Here is a 16,568-nt window from a genome sequence, read left to right as displayed (position 1 = left end):
GTGTGCCAGTTCCCCCATTTGCCACTCTGTGTATGCTATTGCTGTAGTAGCACACAGACACACAATAACATATCAACAGTTATTGTTGCAAAGTGTTTCTGGCCTAGCTGCTGCTTCGACTGTTCTTTTGTTGGCGGTAAAAAAACACACACACACACACACACACACACACACACACACACACACTGGCGGTAGCTATCGGTCGGCTTTGATGTGGAAGTGTGGCACTTCCTGTTAGAATGGTGAGCCTTATTTCTCCACTTGAATGTAGAGAGACAAGCCCTACCGGGCCTCAACACAAAATTTTCCTCTGTGTGGAGGACAAGTAGAAGGGACACCCAGTGCAGAAAACTCTGATTTTGGTGGTTTGCATGTTGTTGGGACCGTCAGTGAGGGCGATGGTCCTGTGAAGGACTCCTTTTGCCCTGAGCCGTACAACTCATACTTACCTGGCAGGGGAGATACCATGATCAAGAAGGTGGTTCACCCATGGCGAGGCCTGGCCATTGCACTCCGGCGGGGCTGACCTATGCGAATTCCCCAAATGTGGGAATCTCAACTGCATAATTTGTGGTAGTGGGGGACTGCGTTCGCGCTCTCCCCTGATGGATTGTCAAAAGTAATAAGGGGGAAACAGATAGGGACACGCTGCCTTCCAACCTGGCTGTAGCGACAGACAGACGACAAGAATTTCAAAGGTGGCTTAAAGCTATGCACAGCCAGTTTCTTTGCTAGTGCTAGATCACAATATCGTTCGTCAATCAACTTTGTTTCAGATTCAGCAGCCCTTGCTCTGATCAATGTGAAATCCCAGTCACGGCACATCTGCCTTACAGAACGGCTGTGGGCCAATAAAAGGCCCCAATCTTCTCCTGTCTTTTGGTTCACTTCAGTCTGCTGCAGATAAATCTGGTGGTTGAGGGTTTGAAGTCATTTTTCAGAGCTTGACGTAAGGCATGTGTCTTAAAGGTGCTTCGATCAAAGGGTTTGCTCTTCCGTTTTACCGATCGTCACTGAAAAGCAACGCTCGCTTGCCGGGGCCATGGGCGAGGAGGACTGTATGGGGAATGTGATGCCGGCCTTAGCCTATCAGGGGCATCGCTTCTCGGCCTTTTGGCTAAGATCAAGTGTAGTATCTGTTCTTATCAGTTTGATATCTGATACGTCCCCTACCCGGGGACCATATATTAAATTGATTTTTGGACTTGGGAGATGGAACAGGGGCTTGCTCCGTCCACTCCACGCATCGACCCGGTATTGCAGTACCTCCGGGAACGGTGCACCCTCCTCTCTTCAGTGTTTAAAATAATCCTTTCTTTCCGCTGCGTTTAAGAGAAATGTGTGTGTGAGTCTGGCCTGGCTTTGTCACTGCGTTGACATGCTGCCGGGACTCAAGCTTTTTGAAATGAACTGGAATTTTAGTCAGGTTGGGGGTTATTTGTGTGCCAGTTCCCCCATTTGCCACTCTGTGTATGCTATTGCTGTAGTAGCACACAGACACACAATAACATATCAACAGTTATTGTTGCAAAGTGTTTCTGGCCTAGCTGCTGCTTCGACTGTTCTTTTGTTGGCGGTAAAAAAACACACACACACACACACTGGCGGTAGCTATCGGTCGGCTTTGATGTGGAAGTGTGGCACTTCCTGTTAGAATGGTGAGCCTTATTTCTCCACTTGAATGTAGAAAGACAAGCCCTACCGGGCCTCAACACAAAACTTTCCTCTGTGTTGAGGACAAGTAGAAGGGACACCCAGTGCAGAAAACTCTGATTTCGGTGGTTTGCATGTTGTTGGGACCGTCAGTGAGGGCGATGGTCCTGTGAAGGACTCCTTTTGCCCTGAGCCGTACAACTCATACTTACCTGGCAGGGGAGATACCATGATCAAGAAGGTGGTTCACCCATGGCGAGGCCTGGCCATTGCACTCCGGCGGGGCTGACCTACGCGAATTCCCCAAATGTGGGAATCTCGACTGCATAATTTGTGGTAGTGGGGGACTGCGTTCGCGCTCTCCCCTGATGGATTGTCAAAAGTAATGAGGGGGAAACAGATAGGGAGACGCTGCCTTCCAACCTGGCTGTAGCGACAGACAGACGACAAGAATTTCAAAGGTGGCTTAAAGCTATGCACAGCCAGTTTCTTTGCTAGTGCTAGATCACAATATCGCTCGTCAATCAAATTTGTTTCAGATTCAGCAGCCCTTGCTCTGATCAATGTGAAATCCCAGTCACGGCACATCTGCCTTACAGAACGGCTGTGGGCCAATAAAAGGCCCCAATCTTCTCCTGTCTTTTGGTTCACTTCAGTCTGCTGCAGATAAATCTGGTGGTTGAGGGTTTGAAGTCATTTTTCAGAGCTTGACGTAAGGCATGTGTCTTAAAGGTGCTTCGATCAAAGGGTTTGCTCTTCCGTTTTACCGATCGTCACTGAAAAGCAACGCTCGCTTGCCGGGGCCATGGGCGAGGAGGACTGTATGGGGAATGTGATGCCGGCCTTAGCCTATCAGGGGCATCGCTTCTCGGCCTTTTGGCTAAGATCAAGTGTAGTATCTGTTCTTATCAGTTTGATATCTGATACGTCCCCTACCCGGGGACCATATATTAAATTGATTTTTGGACTTGGGAGATGGAACAGGGGCTTGCTCCGTCCACTCCACGCATCGACCCGGTATTGCAGTACCTCCGGGAACGGTGCACCCTCCTCTCTTCAGTGTTTAAAATAATCCTTTCTTTCCGCTGCGTTTAAGAGAAATGTGTGTGTGAGTCTGGCCTGGCTTTGTCACTGCGTTGACATGCTGCCGGGACTCAAGCTTTTTGAAATGAACTGGAATTTTAGTCAGGTTGGGGGTTATTTGTGTGCCAGTTCCCCCATTTGCTACTCTGTGTATGCTATTGCTGTAGTAGCACACAGACACACAATAACATATCAACAGTTATTGTTGCAAAGTGTTTCTGGCCTAGCTGCTGCTTCGACTGTTCTTTTGTTGGCGGTAAAAAAACACACACACACACACACTGGCGGTAGCTATCGGTCGGCTTTGATGTGGAAGTGTGGCACTTCCTGTTAGAATGGTGAGCCTTATTTCTCCACTTGAATGTAGAAAGACAAGCCCTACCGGGCCTCAACACAAAACTTTCCTCTGTGTTGAGGACAAGTAGAAGGGACACCCAGTGCAGAAAACTCTGATTTCGGTGGTTTGCATGTTGTTGGGACCGTCAGTGAGGGCCATGGTCCTGTGAAGGACTCCTTTTGCCCTGAGCCGTACAACTCATACTTACCTGGCAGGGGAGATACCATGATCAAGAAGGTGGTTCACCCATGGTGAGGCCTGGCCATTGCACTCCGGCGGGGCTGACCTATGCGAATTCCCCAAATGTGGGAATCTCGACTGCATAATTTGTGGTAGTGGGGGACTGCGTTCGCGCTCTCCCCTGATGGATTGTCAAAAGTAATAAGGGGGAAACAGATAGGGAGACGCTGCCTTCCAACCTGGCTGTAGCGACAGACAGACGACAAGAATTTCAAAGGTGGCTTAAAGCTATGCACAGCCAGTTTCTTTGCTAGTGCTAGATCACAATATCGCTCGTCAATCAAATTTGTTTCAGATTCAGCAGCCCTTGCTCTGATCAATGTGAAATCCCAGTCACGGCACATCTGCCTTACAGAACGGCTGTGGGCCAATAAAAGGCCCCAATCTTCTCCTGTCTTTTGGTTCACTTCAGTCTGCTGCAGATAAATCTGGTGGTTGAGGGTTTGAAGTCATTTTTCAGAGCTTGACGTAAGGCATGTGTCTTAAAGGTGCTTCGATCAAAGGGTTTGCTCTTCCGTTTTACCGATCGTCACTGAAAAGCAACGCTCGCTTGCCGGGGCCATGGGCGAGGAGGACTGTATGGGGAATGTGATGCCGGCCTTAGCCTATCAGGGGCATCGCTTCTCGGCCTTTTGGCTAAGATCAAGTGTAGTATCTGTTCTTATCAGTTTGATATCTGATACGTCCCCTACCCGGGGACCATATATTAAATTGATTTTTGGACTTGGGAGATGGAACAGGGGCTTGCTCCGTCCACTCCACGCATCGACCCGGTATTGCAGTACCTCCGGGAACGGTGCACCCTCCTCTCTTCAGTGTTTAAAATAATCCTTTCTTTCCGCTGCGTTTAAGAGAAATGTGTGTGTGAGTCTGGCCTGGCTTTGTCACTGCGTTGACATGCTGCCGGGACTCAAGCTTTTTGAAATGAACTGGAATTTTAGTCAGGTTGGGGGTTATTTGTGTGCCAGTTCCCCCATTTGCCACTCTGTGTATGCTATTGCTGTAGTAGCACACAGACACACAATAACATATCAACAGTTATTGTTGCAAAGTGTTTCTGGCCTAGCTGCTGCTTCGACTGTTCTTTTGTTGGCGGTAAAAAAACACACACACACTGGCGGTAGCTATCGGTCGGCTTTGATGTGGAAGTGTGGCACTTCCTGTTAGAATGGTGAGCCTTATTTCTCCACTTGAATGTAGAAAGACAAGCCCTACCGGGCCTCAACACAAAACTTTCCTCTGTGTTGAGGACAAGTAGAAGGGACACCCAGTGCAGAAAACTCTGATTTCGGTGGTTTGCATGTTGTTGGGACCGTCAGTGAGGGCGATGGTCCTGTGAAGGACTCCTTTTGCCCTGAGCCGTACAACTCATACTTACCTGGCAGGGGAGATACCATGATCAAGAAGGTGGTTCACCCATGGCGAGGCCTGGCCATTGCACTCCGGCGGGGCTGACCTATGCGAATTCCCCAAATGTGGGAATCTCGACTGCATAATTTGTGGTAGTGGGGGACTGCGTTCGCGCTCTCCCCTGATGGATTGTCAAAAGTAATAAGGGGGAAACAGATAGGGAGACGCTGCCTTCCAACCTGGCTGTAGCGACAGACAGACGACAAGAATTTCAAAGGTGGCTTAAAGCTATGCACAGCCAGTTTCTTTGCTAGTGCTAGATCACAATATCGCTCGTCAATCAACTTTGTTTCAGATTCAGCAGCCCTTGCTCTGATCAATGTGAAATCCCAGTCACGGCACATCTGCCTTACAGAACGGCTGTGGGCCAATAAAAGGCCCCAATCTTCTCCTGTCTTTTGGTTCACTTCAGTCTGCTGCAGATAAATCTGGTGGTTGAGGGTTTGAAGTCATTTTTCAGAGCTTGACGTAAGGCATGTGTCTTAAAGGTGCTTCGATCAAAGGGTTTGCTCTTCCGTTTTTAGCGATCGTCACTGAAAAGCAACGCTCGCTTGCCGGGGCCATGGGCGAGGAGGACTGTATGGGGAATGTGATGCCGGCCTTAGCCTATCAGGGGCATCGCTTCTCGGCCTTTTGGCTAAGATCAAGTGTAGTATCTGTTCTTATCAGTTTAATATCTGATACGTCCCCTACCCGGGGACCATATATTAAATTGATTTTTGGACTTGGGAGATGGAACAGGGGCTTGCTCCGTCCACTCCACGCATCGACCCGGTATTGCAGTACCTCCGGGAACGGTGCACCCTCCTCTCTTCAGTGTTTAAAATAATCCTTTCTTTCCGCTGCGTTTAAGAGAAATGTGTGTGTGAGTCTGGCCTGGCTTTGTCACTGCGTTGACATGCTGCCGGGACTCAAGCTTTTTGAAATGAACTGGAATTTTAGTCAGGTTGGGGGTTATTTGTGTGCCAGTTCCCCCATTTGCCACTCTGTGTATGCTATTGCTGTAGTAGCACACAGACACACAATAACATATCAACAGTTATTGTTGCAAAGTGTTTCTGGCCTAGCTGCTGCTTCGACTGTTCTTTTGTTGGCGGTAAAAAAACACACACACACTGGCGGTAGCTATCGGTCGGCTTTGATGTGGAAGTGTGGCACTTCCTGTTAGAATGGTGAGCCTTATTTCTCCACTTGAATGTAGAAAGACAAGCCCTACCGGGCCTCAACACAAAACTTTCCTCTGTGTTGAGGACAAGTAGAAGGGACACCCAGTGCAGAAAACTCTGATTTCGGTGGTTTGCATGTTGTTGGGACCGTCAGTGAGGGCGATGGTCCTGTGAAGGACTCCTTTTGCCCTGAGCCGTACAACTCATACTTACCTGGCAGGGGAGATACCATGATCAAGAAGGTGGTTCACCCATGGCGAGGCCTGGCCATTGCACTCCGGCGGGGCTGACCTATGCGAATTCCCCAAATGTGGGAATCTCGACTGCATAATTTGTGGTAGTGGGGGACTGCGTTCGCGCTCTCCCCTGATGGATTGTCAAAAGTAATAAGGGGGAAACAGATAGGGAGACGCTGCCTTCCAACCTGGCTGTAGCGACAGACAGACGACAAGAATTTCAAAGGTGGCTTAAAGCTATGCACAGCCAGTTTCTTTGCTAGTGCTAGATCACAATATCGCTCGTCAATCAACTTTGTTTCAGATTCAGCAGCCCTTGCTCTGATCAATGTGAAATCCCAGTCACGGCACATCTGCCTTACAGAACGGCTGTGGGCCAATAAAAGGCCCCAATCTTCTCCTGTCTTTTGGTTCACTTCAGTCTGCTGCAGATAAATCTGGTGGTTGAGGGTTTGAAGTCATTTTTCAGAGCTTGACGTAAGGCATGTGTCTTAAAGGTGCTTCGATCAAAGGGTTTGCTCTTCCGTTTTTAGCGATCGTCACTGAAAAGCAACGCTCGCTTGCCGGGGCCATGGGCGAGGAGGACTGTATGGGGAATGTGATGCCGGCCTTAGCCTATCAGGGGCATCGCTTCTCGGCCTTTTGGCTAAGATCAAGTGTAGTATCTGTTCTTATCAGTTTAATATCTGATACGTCCCCTACCCGGGGACCATATATTAAATTGATTTTTGGACTTGGGAGATGGAACAGGGGCTTGCTCCGTCCACTCCACGCATCGACCCGGTATTGCAGTACCTCCGGGAACGGTGCACCCTCCTCTCTTCAGTGTTTAAAATAATCCTTTCTTTCTGCTGCGTTTAAGAGAAATGTGTGTGTGAGTCTGGCCTGGCTTTGTCACTGCGTTGACATGCTGCCGGGACTCAAGCTTTTTGAAATGAACTGGAATTTTAGTCAGGTTGGGGGTTATTTGTGTGCCAGTTCCCCCATTTGCCACTCTGTGTATGCTATTGCTGTAGTAGCACACAGACACACAATAACATATCAACAGTTATTGTTGCAAAGTGTTTCTGGCCTAGCTGCTGCTTCGACTGTTCTTTTGTTGGCGGTAAAAAAACACACACACACACACACACACACACACACACACTGGCGGTAGCTATCGGTCGGCTTTGATGTGGAAGTGTGGCACTTCCTGTTAGAATGGTGAGCCTTATTTCTCCACTTGAATGTAGAAAGACAAGCCCTACCGGGCCTCAACACAAAACTTTCCTCTGTGTTGAGGACAAGTAGAAGGGACACCCAGTGCAGAAAACTCTGATTTCGGTGGTTTGCATGTTGTTGGGACCGTCAGTGAGGGCGATGGTCCTGTGAAGGACTCCTTTTGCCCTGAGCCGTACAACTCATACTTACCTGGCAGGGGAGATACCATGATCAAGAAGGTGGTTCACCCATGGCGAGGCCTGGCCATTGCACTCCGGCGGGGCTGACCTATGCGAATTCCCCAAATGTGGGAATCTCGACTGCATAATTTGTGGTAGTGGGGGACTGCGTTCGCGCTCTCCCCTGATGGATTGTCAAAAGTAATAAGGGGGAAACAGATAGGGAGACGCTGCCTTCCAACCTGGCTGTAGCGACAGACAGACGACAAGAATTTCAAAGGTGGCTTAAAGCTATGCACAGCCAGTTTCTTTGCTAGTGCTAGATCACAATATCGCTCGTCAATCAAATTTGTTTCAGATTCAGCAGCCCTTGCTCTGATCAATGTGAAATCCCAGTCACGGCACATCTGCCTTACAGAACGGCTGTGGGCCAATAAAAGGCCCCAATCTTCTCCTGTCTTTTGGTTCACTTCAGTCTGCTGCAGATAAATCTGGTGGTTGAGGGTTTGAAGTCATTTTTCAGAGCTTGACGTAAGGCATGTGTCTTAAAGGTGCTTCGATCAAAGGGTTTGCTCTTCCGTTTTACCGATCGTCACTGAAAAGCAACGCTCGCTTGCCGGGGCCATGGGCGAGGAGGACTGTATGGGGAATGTGATGCCGGCCTTAGCCTATCAGGGGCATCGCTTCTCGGCCTTTTGGCTAAGATCAAGTGTAGTATCTGTTCTTATCAGTTTAATATCTGATACGTCCCCTACCCGGGGACCATATATTAAATTGATTTTTGGACTTGGGAGATGGAACAGGGGCTTGCTCCGTCCACTCCACGCATCGACCCGGTATTGCAGTACCTCCGGGAACGGTGCACCCTCCTCTCTTCAGTGTTTAAAATAATCCTTTCTTTCCGCTGCGTTTAAGAGAAATGTGTGTGTGAGTCTGGCCTGGCTTTGTCACTGCGTTGACATGCTGCCGGGACTCAAGCTTTTTGAAATGAACTGGAATTTTAGTCAGGTTGGGGGTTATTTGTGTGCCAGTTCCCCCATTTGCCACTCTGTGTATGCTATTGCTGTAGTAGCACACAGACACACAATAACATATCAACAGTTATTGTTGCAAAGTGTTTCTGGCCTACCTGCTGCTTCGACTGTTCTTTTGTTGGCGGTAAAAAAACACACACACACTGGCGGTAGCTATCGGTCGGCTTTGATGTGGAAGTGTGGCACTTCCTGTTAGAATGGTGAGCCTTATTTCTCCACTTGAATGTAGAAAGACAAGCCCTACCGGGCCTCAACACAAAACTTTCCTCTGTGTTGAGGACAAGTAGAAGGGACACCCAGTGCAGAAAACTCTGATTTCGGTGGTTTGCATGTTGTTGGGACCGTCAGTGAGGGCGATGGTCCTGTGAAGGACTCCTTTTGCCCTGAGCCGTACAACTCATACTTACCTGGCAGGGGAGATACCATGATCAAGAAGGTGGTTCACCCATGGCGAGGCCTGGCCATTGCACTCCGGCGGGGCTGACCTATGCGAATTCCCCAAATGTGGGAATCTCGACTGCATAATTTGTGGTAGTGGGGGACTGCGTTCGCGCTCTCCCCTGATGGATTGTCAAAAGTAATAAGGGGGAAACAGATAGGGAGACGCTGCCTTCCAACCTGGCTGTAGCGACAGACAGACGACAAGAATTTCAAAGGTGGCTTAAAGCTATGCACAGCCAGTTTCTTTGCTAGTGCTAGATCACAATATCGCTCGTCAATCAACTTTGTTTCAGATTCAGCAGCCCTTGCTCTGATCAATGTGAAATCCCAGTCACGGCACATCTGCCTTACAGAACGGCTGTGGGCCAATAAAAGGCCCCAATCTTCTCCTGTCTTTTGGTTCACTTCAGTCTGCTGCAGATAAATCTGGTGGTTGAGGGTTTGAAGTCATTTTTCAGAGCTTGACGTAAGGCATGTGTCTTAAAGGTGCTTCGATCAAAGGGTTTGCTCTTCCGTTTTTAGCGATCGTCACTGAAAAGCAACGCTCGCTTGCCGGGGCCATGGGCGAGGAGGACTGTATGGGGAATGTGATGCCGGCCTTAGCCTATCAGGGGCATCGCTTCTCGGCCTTTTGGCTAAGATCAAGTGTAGTATCTGTTCTTATCAGTTTAATATCTGATACGTCCCCTACCCGGGGACCATATATTAAATTGATTTTTGGACTTGGGAGATGGAACAGGGGCTTGCTCCGTCCACTCCACGCATCGACCCGGTATTGCAGTACCTCCGGGAACGGTGCACCCTCCTCTCTTCAGTGTTTAAAATAATCCTTTCTTTCTGCTGCGTTTAAGAGAAATGTGTGTGTGAGTCTGGCCTGGCTTTGTCACTGCGTTGACATGCTGCCGGGACTCAAGCTTTTTGAAATGAACTGGAATTTTAGTCAGGTTGGGGGTTATTTGTGTGCCAGTTCCCCCATTTGCCACTCTGTGTATGCTATTGCTGTAGTAGCACACAGACACACAATAACATATCAACAGTTATTGTTGCAAAGTGTTTCTGGCCTAGCTGCTGCTTCGACTGTTCTTTTGTTGGCGGTAAAAAAACACACACACACACACACACACACACACACACACTGGCGGTAGCTATCGGTCGGCTTTGATGTGGAAGTGTGGCACTTCCTGTTAGAATGGTGAGCCTTATTTCTCCACTTGAATGTAGAAAGACAAGCCCTACCGGGCCTCAACACAAAACTTTCCTCTGTGTTGAGGACAAGTAGAAGGGACACCCAGTGCAGAAAACTCTGATTTCGGTGGTTTGCATGTTGTTGGGACCGTCAGTGAGGGCGATGGTCCTGTGAAGGACTCCTTTTGCCCTGAGCCGTACAACTCATACTTACCTGGCAGGGGAGATACCATGATCAAGAAGGTGGTTCACCCATGGCGAGGCCTGGCCATTGCACTCCGGCGGGGCTGACCTATGCGAATTCCCCAAATGTGGGAATCTCGACTGCATAATTTGTGGTAGTGGGGGACTGCGTTCGCGCTCTCCCCTGATGGATTGTCAAAAGTAATAAGGGGGAAACAGATAGGGAGACGCTGCCTTCCAACCTGGCTGTAGCGACAGACAGACGACAAGAATTTCAAAGGTGGCTTAAAGCTATGCACAGCCAGTTTCTTTGCTAGTGCTAGATCACAATATCGCTCGTCAATCAAATTTGTTTCAGATTCAGCAGCCCTTGCTCTGATCAATGTGAAATCCCAGTCACGGCACATCTGCCTTACAGAACGGCTGTGGGCCAATAAAAGGCCCCAATCTTCTCCTGTCTTTTGGTTCACTTCAGTCTGCTGCAGATAAATCTGGTGGTTGAGGGTTTGAAGTCATTTTTCAGAGCTTGACGTAAGGCATGTGTCTTAAAGGTGCTTCGATCAAAGGGTTTGCTCTTCCGTTTTACCGATCGTCACTGAAAAGCAACGCTCGCTTGCCGGGGCCATGGGCGAGGAGGACTGTATGGGGAATGTGATGCCGGCCTTAGCCTATCAGGGGCATCGCTTCTCGGCCTTTTGGCTAAGATCAAGTGTAGTATCTGTTCTTATCAGTTTAATATCTGATACGTCCCCTACCCGGGGACCATATATTAAATTGATTTTTGGACTTGGGAGATGGAACAGGGGCTTGCTCCGTCCACTCCACGCATCGACCCGGTATTGCAGTACCTCCGGGAACGGTGCACCCTCCTCTCTTCAGTGTTTAAAATAATCCTTTCTTTCCGCTGCGTTTAAGAGAAATGTGTGTGTGAGTCTGGCCTGGCTTTGTCACTGCGTTGACATGCTGCCGGGACTCAAGCTTTTTGAAATGAACTGGAATTTTAGTCAGGTTGGGGGTTATTTGTGTGCCAGTTCCCCCATTTGCCACTCTGTGTATGCTATTGCTGTAGTAGCACACAGACACACAATAACATATCAACAGTTATTGTTGCAAAGTGTTTCTGGCCTACCTGCTGCTTCGACTGTTCTTTTGTTGGCGGTAAAAAAACACACACACACTGGCGGTAGCTATCGGTCGGCTTTGATGTGGAAGTGTGGCACTTCCTGTTAGAATGGTGAGCCTTATTTCTCCACTTGAATGTAGAAAGACAAGCCCTACCGGGCCTCAACACAAAACTTTCCTCTGTGTTGAGGACAAGTAGAAGGGACACCCAGTGCAGAAAACTCTGATTTCGGTGGTTTGCATGTTGTTGGGACCGTCAGTGAGGGCGATGGTCCTGTGAAGGACTCCTTTTGCCCTGAGCCGTACAACTCATACTTACCTGGCAGGGGAGATACCATGATCAAGAAGGTGGTTCACCCATGGCGAGGCCTGGCCATTGCACTCCGGCGGGGCTGACCTATGCGAATTCCCCAAATGTGGGAATCTCGACTGCATAATTTGTGGTAGTGGGGGACTGCGTTCGCGCTCTCCCCTGATGGATTGTCAAAAGTAATAAGGGGGAAACAGATAGGGAGACGCTGCCTTCCAACCTGGCTGTAGCGACAGACAGACGACAAGAATTTCAAAGGTGGCTTAAAGCTATGCACAGCCAGTTTCTTTGCTAGTGCTAGATCACAATATCGCTCGTCAATCAACTTTGTTTCAGATTCAGCAGCCCTTGCTCTGATCAATGTGAAATCCCAGTCACGGCACATCTGCCTTACAGAACGGCTGTGGGCCAATAAAAGGCCCCAATCTTCTCCTGTCTTTTGGTTCACTTCAGTCTGCTGCAGATAAATCTGGTGGTTGAGGGTTTGAAGTCATTTTTCAGAGCTTGACGTAAGGCATGTGTCTTAAAGGTGCTTCGATCAAAGGGTTTGCTCTTCCGTTTTACCGATCGTCACTGAAAAGCAACGCTCGCTTGCCGGGGCCATGGGCGAGGAGGACTGTATGGGGAATGTGATGCCGGCCTTAGCCTATCAGGGGCATCGCTTCTCGGCCTTTTGGCTAAGATCAAGTGTAGTATCTGTTCTTATCAGTTTAATATCTGATACGTCCCCTACCCGGGGACCATATATTAAATTGATTTTTGGACTTGGGAGATGGAACAGGGGCTTGCTCCGTCCACTCCACGCATCGACCCGGTATTGCAGTACCTCCGGGAACGGTGCACCCTCCTCTCTTCAGTGTTTAAAATAATCCTTTCTTTCCGCTGCGTTTAAGAGAAATGTGTGTGTGAGTCTGGCCTGGCTTTGTCACTGCGTTGACATGCTGCCGGGACTCAAGCTTTTTGAAATGAACTGGAATTTTAGTCAGGTTGGGGGTTATTTGTGTGCCAGTTCCCCCATTTGCCACTCTGTGTATGCTATTGCTGTAGTAGCACACAGACACACAATAACATATCAACAGTTATTGTTGCAAAGTGTTTCTGGCCTAGCTGCTGCTTCGACTGTTCTTTTGTTGGCGGTAAAAAAACACACACACACTGGCGGTAGCTATCGGTCGGCTTTGATGTGGAAGTGTGGCACTTCCTGTTAGAATGGTGAGCCTTATTTCTCCACTTGAATGTAGAAAGACAAGCCCTACCGGGCCTCAACACAAAACTTTCCTCTGTGTTGAGGACAAGTAGAAGGGACACCCAGTGCAGAAAACTCTGATTTCGGTGGTTTGCATGTTGTTGGGACCGTCAGTGAGGGCGATGGTCCTGTGAAGGACTCCTTTTGCCCTGAGCCGTACAACTCATACTTACCTGGCAGGGGAGATACCATGATCAAGAAGGTGGTTCACCCATGGCGAGGCCTGGCCATTGCACTCCGGCGGGGCTGACCTATGCGAATTCCCCAAATGTGGGAATCTCGACTGCATAATTTGTGGTAGTGGGGGACTGCGTTCGCGCTCTCCCCTGATGGATTGTCAAAAGTATTAAGGGGGAAACAGATAGGGAGACGCTGCCTTCCAACCTGGCTGTAGTGACAGACAGACGACAAAAATTTCAAAGGTGGCTTAAAGCTATGCACAGCCAGTTTCTTCGCTAGTGCTAGATCACAATATCGCTCGTCAATCAACTTTGTTTCAGATTCAGCAGCCCTTGCTCTGATCAATGTGAAATCCCAGTCACGGCACATCTGCCTTACAGAACGGCTGTGGGCCAATAAAAGGCCCCAATCTTCTCCTGTCTTCTGGTTCACTTCAGTCTGCTGCAGATAAATCTGGTGGTTGAGGGTTTGAAGTCATTTTTCAGAGCTTGATGTAAGGCATGTGTCTTAAAGGTGCTTCGATCAAAGGGTTTGCTCTTCCGTTTTTAGCGATCGTCACTGAAAAGCAACGCTCGCTTGCCGGGGCCATGGGCGAGGAGGACTGTATGGGGAATGTGATGCCGGCCTTAGCCTATCAGGGGCATCGCTTCTCGGCCTTTTGGCTAAGATCAAGTGTAGTATCTGTTCTTATCAGTTTAATATCTGATACGTCCCCTACCCGGGGACCATATATTAAATTGATTTTTGGACTTGGGAGATGGAACAGGGGCTTGCTCCGTCCACTCCACGCATCGACCCGGTATTGCAGTACCTCCGGGAACGGTGCACCCTCCTCTCTTCAGTGTTTAAAATAATCCTTTCTTTCCGCTGCGTTTAAGAGAAATGTGTGTGTGAGTCTGGCCTGGCTTTGTCACTGCGTTGACATGCTGCCGGGACTCAAGCTTTTTGAAATGAACTGGAATTTTAGTCAGGTTGGGGGTTATTTGTGTGCCAGTTCCCCCATTTGCCACTCTGTGTATGCTATTGCTGTAGTAGCACACAGACACACAATAACATATCAACAGTTATTGTTGCAAAGTGTTTCTGGCCTAGCTGCTGCTTCGACTGTTCTTTTGTTGGCGGTAAAAAAACACACACACACACACACACACACACACACACTGGCGGTAGCTATCGGTCGGCTTTGATGTGGAAGTGTGGCACTTCCTGTTAGAATGGTGAGCCTTATTTCTCCACTTGAATGTAGAAAGACAAGCCCTACCGGGCCTCAACACAAAACTTTCCTCTGTGTGGAGGACAAGTAGAAGGGACACCCAGTGCAGAAAACTCTGATTTTGGTGGTTTGCATGTTGTTGGGACCGTCAGTGAGGGCGATGGTCCTGTGAAGGACTCCTTTTGCCCTGAGCCGTACAACTCATACTTACCTGGCAGGGGAGATACCATGATCAAGAAGGTGGTTCACCCATGGCGAGGCTTGGCCATTGCACTCCGGCGGGGCTGACCTATGCGAATTCCCCAAATGTGGGAATCTCGACTGCATAATTTGTGGTAGTGGGGGACTGCGTTCGCGCTCTCCCCTGATGGATTGTCAAAAGTAATAAGGGGGAAACAGATAGGGAGACGCTGCCTTCCAACCTGGCTGTAGCGACAGACAGACGACAAGAATTTCAAAGGTGGCTTAAAGCTATGCACAGCCAGTTTCTTTGCTAGTGCTAGATCACAATATCGCTCGTCAATCAAATTTGTTTCAGATTCAGCAGCCCTTGCTCTGATCAATGTGAAATCCCAGTCACGGCACATCTGCCTTACAGAACGGCTGTGGGCCAATAAAAGGCCCCAATCTTCTCCTGTCTTTTGGTTCACTTCAGTCTGCTGCAGATAAATCTGGTGGTTGAGGGTTTGAAGTCATTTTTCAGAGCTTGACGTAAGGCATGTGTCTTAAAGGTGCTTCGATCAAAGGGTTTGCTCTTCCGTTTTACCGATCGTCACTGAAAAGCAACGCTCGCTTGCCGGGGCCATGGGCGAGGAGGACTGTATGGGGAATGTGATGCCGGCCTTAGCCTATCAGGGGCATCGCTTCTCGGCCTTTTGGCTAAGATCAAGTGTAGTATCTGTTCTTATCAGTTTGATATCTGATACGTCCCCTACCCGGGGACCATATATTAAATTGATTTTTGGACTTGGGAGATAGAACAGGGGCTTGCTCCGTCCACTCCACGCATCGACCCGGTATTGCAGTACCTCCGGGAACGGTGCACCCTCCTCTCTTCAGTGTTTAAAATAATCCTTTCTTTCCGCTGCGTTTAAGAGAAATGTGTGTGTGAGTCTGGCCTGGCTTTGTCACTGCGTTGACATGCTGCCGGGACTCAAGCTTTTTGAAATGAACTGGAATTTTAGTCAGGTTGGGGGTTATTTGTGTGCCAGTTCCCCCATTTGCCACTCTGTGTATGCTATTGCTGTAGTAGCACACAGACACACAATAACATATCAACAGTTATTGTTGCAAAGTGTTTCTGGCCTAGCTGCTGCTTCGACTGTTCTTTTGTTGGCGGTAAAAAAACACACACACACTGGCGGTAGCTATCGGTCGGCTTTGATGTGGAAGTGTGGCACTTCCTGTTAGAATGGTGAGCCTTATTTCTCCACTTGAATGTAGAAAGACAAGCCCTACCGGGCCTCAACACAAAACTTTCCTCTGTGTTGAGGACAAGTAGAAGGGACACCCAGTGCAGAAAACTCTGATTTCGGTGGTTTGCATGTTGTTGGGACCGTCAGTGAGGGCGATGGTCCTGTGAAGGACTCCTTTTGCCCTGAGCCGTACAACTCATACTTACCTGGCAGGGGAGATACCATGATCAAGAAGGTGGTTCACCCATGGCGAGGCCTGGCCATTGCACTCCGGCGGGGCTGACCTATGCGAATTCCCCAAATGTGGGAATCTCGACTGCATAATTTGTGGTAGTGGGGGACTGCGTTCGCGCTCTCCCCTGATGGATTGTCAAAAGTAATAAGGGGGAAACAGATAGGGAGACGCTGCCTTCCAACCTGGCTGTAGCGACAGACAGACGACAAGAATTTCAAAGGTGGCTTAAAGCTATGCACAGCCAGTTTCTTTGCTAGTGCTAGATCACAATATCGCTCGTCAATCAACTTTGTTTCAGATTCAGCAGCCCTTGCTCTGATCAATGTGAAATCCCAGTCACGGCACATCTGCCTTACAGAACGGCTGTGGGCCAATAAAAGGCCCCAATCTTCTCCTGTCTTTTGGTTCACTTCAGTCTGCTGCAGATAAATCTGGTGGTTGAGGGTTTGAAGTCATTTTTCAGAGCTTGACGTAAGGCATGTGTCTTAAAGGTGCTTCGA

At 48.9% G+C, this 16,568-nt stretch overlaps 23 non-coding genes across 23 annotated transcripts; all 23 read left to right on the top strand.

The window, feature by feature from the left end:
- Window positions 1-441: 441 nt before the first annotated feature.
- On the top strand, window positions 442-605 carry LOC132957227 (U1 spliceosomal RNA). The gene has a single exon (XR_009666440.1). It is a non-coding gene; the product is annotated as a U1 spliceosomal RNA (small nuclear RNA).
- Window positions 606-1,097: 492 nt separating this feature from the next.
- On the top strand, window positions 1,098-1,288 carry LOC132956877 (U2 spliceosomal RNA). The gene has a single exon (XR_009666130.1). It is a non-coding gene; the product is annotated as a U2 spliceosomal RNA (small nuclear RNA).
- Window positions 1,289-1,857: 569 nt separating this feature from the next.
- On the top strand, window positions 1,858-2,021 carry LOC132957200 (U1 spliceosomal RNA). The gene has a single exon (XR_009666415.1). It is a non-coding gene; the product is annotated as a U1 spliceosomal RNA (small nuclear RNA).
- A 492-nt stretch (window positions 2,022-2,513) lies between these two features.
- LOC132956876 (U2 spliceosomal RNA) lies at window positions 2,514-2,704 on the top strand. Its single transcript, XR_009666129.1, has one exon. It is a non-coding gene; the product is annotated as a U2 spliceosomal RNA (small nuclear RNA).
- Window positions 2,705-3,273: 569 nt separating this feature from the next.
- On the top strand, window positions 3,274-3,437 carry LOC132957214 (U1 spliceosomal RNA). Its single transcript, XR_009666429.1, has one exon. It is a non-coding gene; the product is annotated as a U1 spliceosomal RNA (small nuclear RNA).
- A 492-nt stretch (window positions 3,438-3,929) lies between these two features.
- Window positions 3,930-4,120, top strand: LOC132956875 (U2 spliceosomal RNA). The gene has a single exon (XR_009666128.1). It is a non-coding gene; the product is annotated as a U2 spliceosomal RNA (small nuclear RNA).
- Window positions 4,121-4,683: 563 nt separating this feature from the next.
- LOC132957084 (U1 spliceosomal RNA) lies at window positions 4,684-4,847 on the top strand. Its single transcript, XR_009666304.1, has one exon. It is a non-coding gene; the product is annotated as a U1 spliceosomal RNA (small nuclear RNA).
- Window positions 4,848-5,340: 493 nt separating this feature from the next.
- Window positions 5,341-5,531, top strand: LOC132957442 (U2 spliceosomal RNA). Its single transcript, XR_009666646.1, has one exon. It is a non-coding gene; the product is annotated as a U2 spliceosomal RNA (small nuclear RNA).
- A 563-nt stretch (window positions 5,532-6,094) lies between these two features.
- LOC132957083 (U1 spliceosomal RNA) lies at window positions 6,095-6,258 on the top strand. The gene has a single exon (XR_009666303.1). It is a non-coding gene; the product is annotated as a U1 spliceosomal RNA (small nuclear RNA).
- A 493-nt stretch (window positions 6,259-6,751) lies between these two features.
- LOC132957441 (U2 spliceosomal RNA) lies at window positions 6,752-6,942 on the top strand. Its single transcript, XR_009666645.1, has one exon. It is a non-coding gene; the product is annotated as a U2 spliceosomal RNA (small nuclear RNA).
- Window positions 6,943-7,527: 585 nt separating this feature from the next.
- Window positions 7,528-7,691, top strand: LOC132957082 (U1 spliceosomal RNA). The gene has a single exon (XR_009666302.1). It is a non-coding gene; the product is annotated as a U1 spliceosomal RNA (small nuclear RNA).
- A 492-nt stretch (window positions 7,692-8,183) lies between these two features.
- LOC132957440 (U2 spliceosomal RNA) lies at window positions 8,184-8,374 on the top strand. The gene has a single exon (XR_009666644.1). It is a non-coding gene; the product is annotated as a U2 spliceosomal RNA (small nuclear RNA).
- A 563-nt stretch (window positions 8,375-8,937) lies between these two features.
- On the top strand, window positions 8,938-9,101 carry LOC132957080 (U1 spliceosomal RNA). The gene has a single exon (XR_009666300.1). It is a non-coding gene; the product is annotated as a U1 spliceosomal RNA (small nuclear RNA).
- A 493-nt stretch (window positions 9,102-9,594) lies between these two features.
- On the top strand, window positions 9,595-9,785 carry LOC132957438 (U2 spliceosomal RNA). The gene has a single exon (XR_009666642.1). It is a non-coding gene; the product is annotated as a U2 spliceosomal RNA (small nuclear RNA).
- Window positions 9,786-10,370: 585 nt separating this feature from the next.
- Window positions 10,371-10,534, top strand: LOC132957079 (U1 spliceosomal RNA). Its single transcript, XR_009666299.1, has one exon. It is a non-coding gene; the product is annotated as a U1 spliceosomal RNA (small nuclear RNA).
- A 492-nt stretch (window positions 10,535-11,026) lies between these two features.
- LOC132957437 (U2 spliceosomal RNA) lies at window positions 11,027-11,217 on the top strand. Its single transcript, XR_009666641.1, has one exon. It is a non-coding gene; the product is annotated as a U2 spliceosomal RNA (small nuclear RNA).
- A 563-nt stretch (window positions 11,218-11,780) lies between these two features.
- LOC132957078 (U1 spliceosomal RNA) lies at window positions 11,781-11,944 on the top strand. Its single transcript, XR_009666298.1, has one exon. It is a non-coding gene; the product is annotated as a U1 spliceosomal RNA (small nuclear RNA).
- Window positions 11,945-12,436: 492 nt separating this feature from the next.
- Window positions 12,437-12,627, top strand: LOC132957436 (U2 spliceosomal RNA). Its single transcript, XR_009666640.1, has one exon. It is a non-coding gene; the product is annotated as a U2 spliceosomal RNA (small nuclear RNA).
- A 563-nt stretch (window positions 12,628-13,190) lies between these two features.
- LOC132957077 (U1 spliceosomal RNA) lies at window positions 13,191-13,354 on the top strand. The gene has a single exon (XR_009666297.1). It is a non-coding gene; the product is annotated as a U1 spliceosomal RNA (small nuclear RNA).
- Window positions 13,355-13,847: 493 nt separating this feature from the next.
- On the top strand, window positions 13,848-14,038 carry LOC132957435 (U2 spliceosomal RNA). Its single transcript, XR_009666639.1, has one exon. It is a non-coding gene; the product is annotated as a U2 spliceosomal RNA (small nuclear RNA).
- A 583-nt stretch (window positions 14,039-14,621) lies between these two features.
- LOC132957070 (U1 spliceosomal RNA) lies at window positions 14,622-14,785 on the top strand. Its single transcript, XR_009666290.1, has one exon. It is a non-coding gene; the product is annotated as a U1 spliceosomal RNA (small nuclear RNA).
- Window positions 14,786-15,277: 492 nt separating this feature from the next.
- Window positions 15,278-15,468, top strand: LOC132956922 (U2 spliceosomal RNA). The gene has a single exon (XR_009666175.1). It is a non-coding gene; the product is annotated as a U2 spliceosomal RNA (small nuclear RNA).
- Window positions 15,469-16,031: 563 nt separating this feature from the next.
- LOC132957076 (U1 spliceosomal RNA) lies at window positions 16,032-16,195 on the top strand. Its single transcript, XR_009666296.1, has one exon. It is a non-coding gene; the product is annotated as a U1 spliceosomal RNA (small nuclear RNA).
- Window positions 16,196-16,568: the final 373 nt, after the last annotated feature.

This window comes from Labrus mixtus, chromosome 22 (assembly GCF_963584025.1).
Source record: "Labrus mixtus chromosome 22, fLabMix1.1, whole genome shotgun sequence".
Taxonomy (NCBI): Eukaryota; Metazoa; Chordata; class Actinopteri; order Labriformes; family Labridae; genus Labrus; species Labrus mixtus.
The sequence above is the reverse complement of the archived record's forward strand: the minus strand, read 5'-3'. Positions and strand labels throughout refer to the sequence as shown.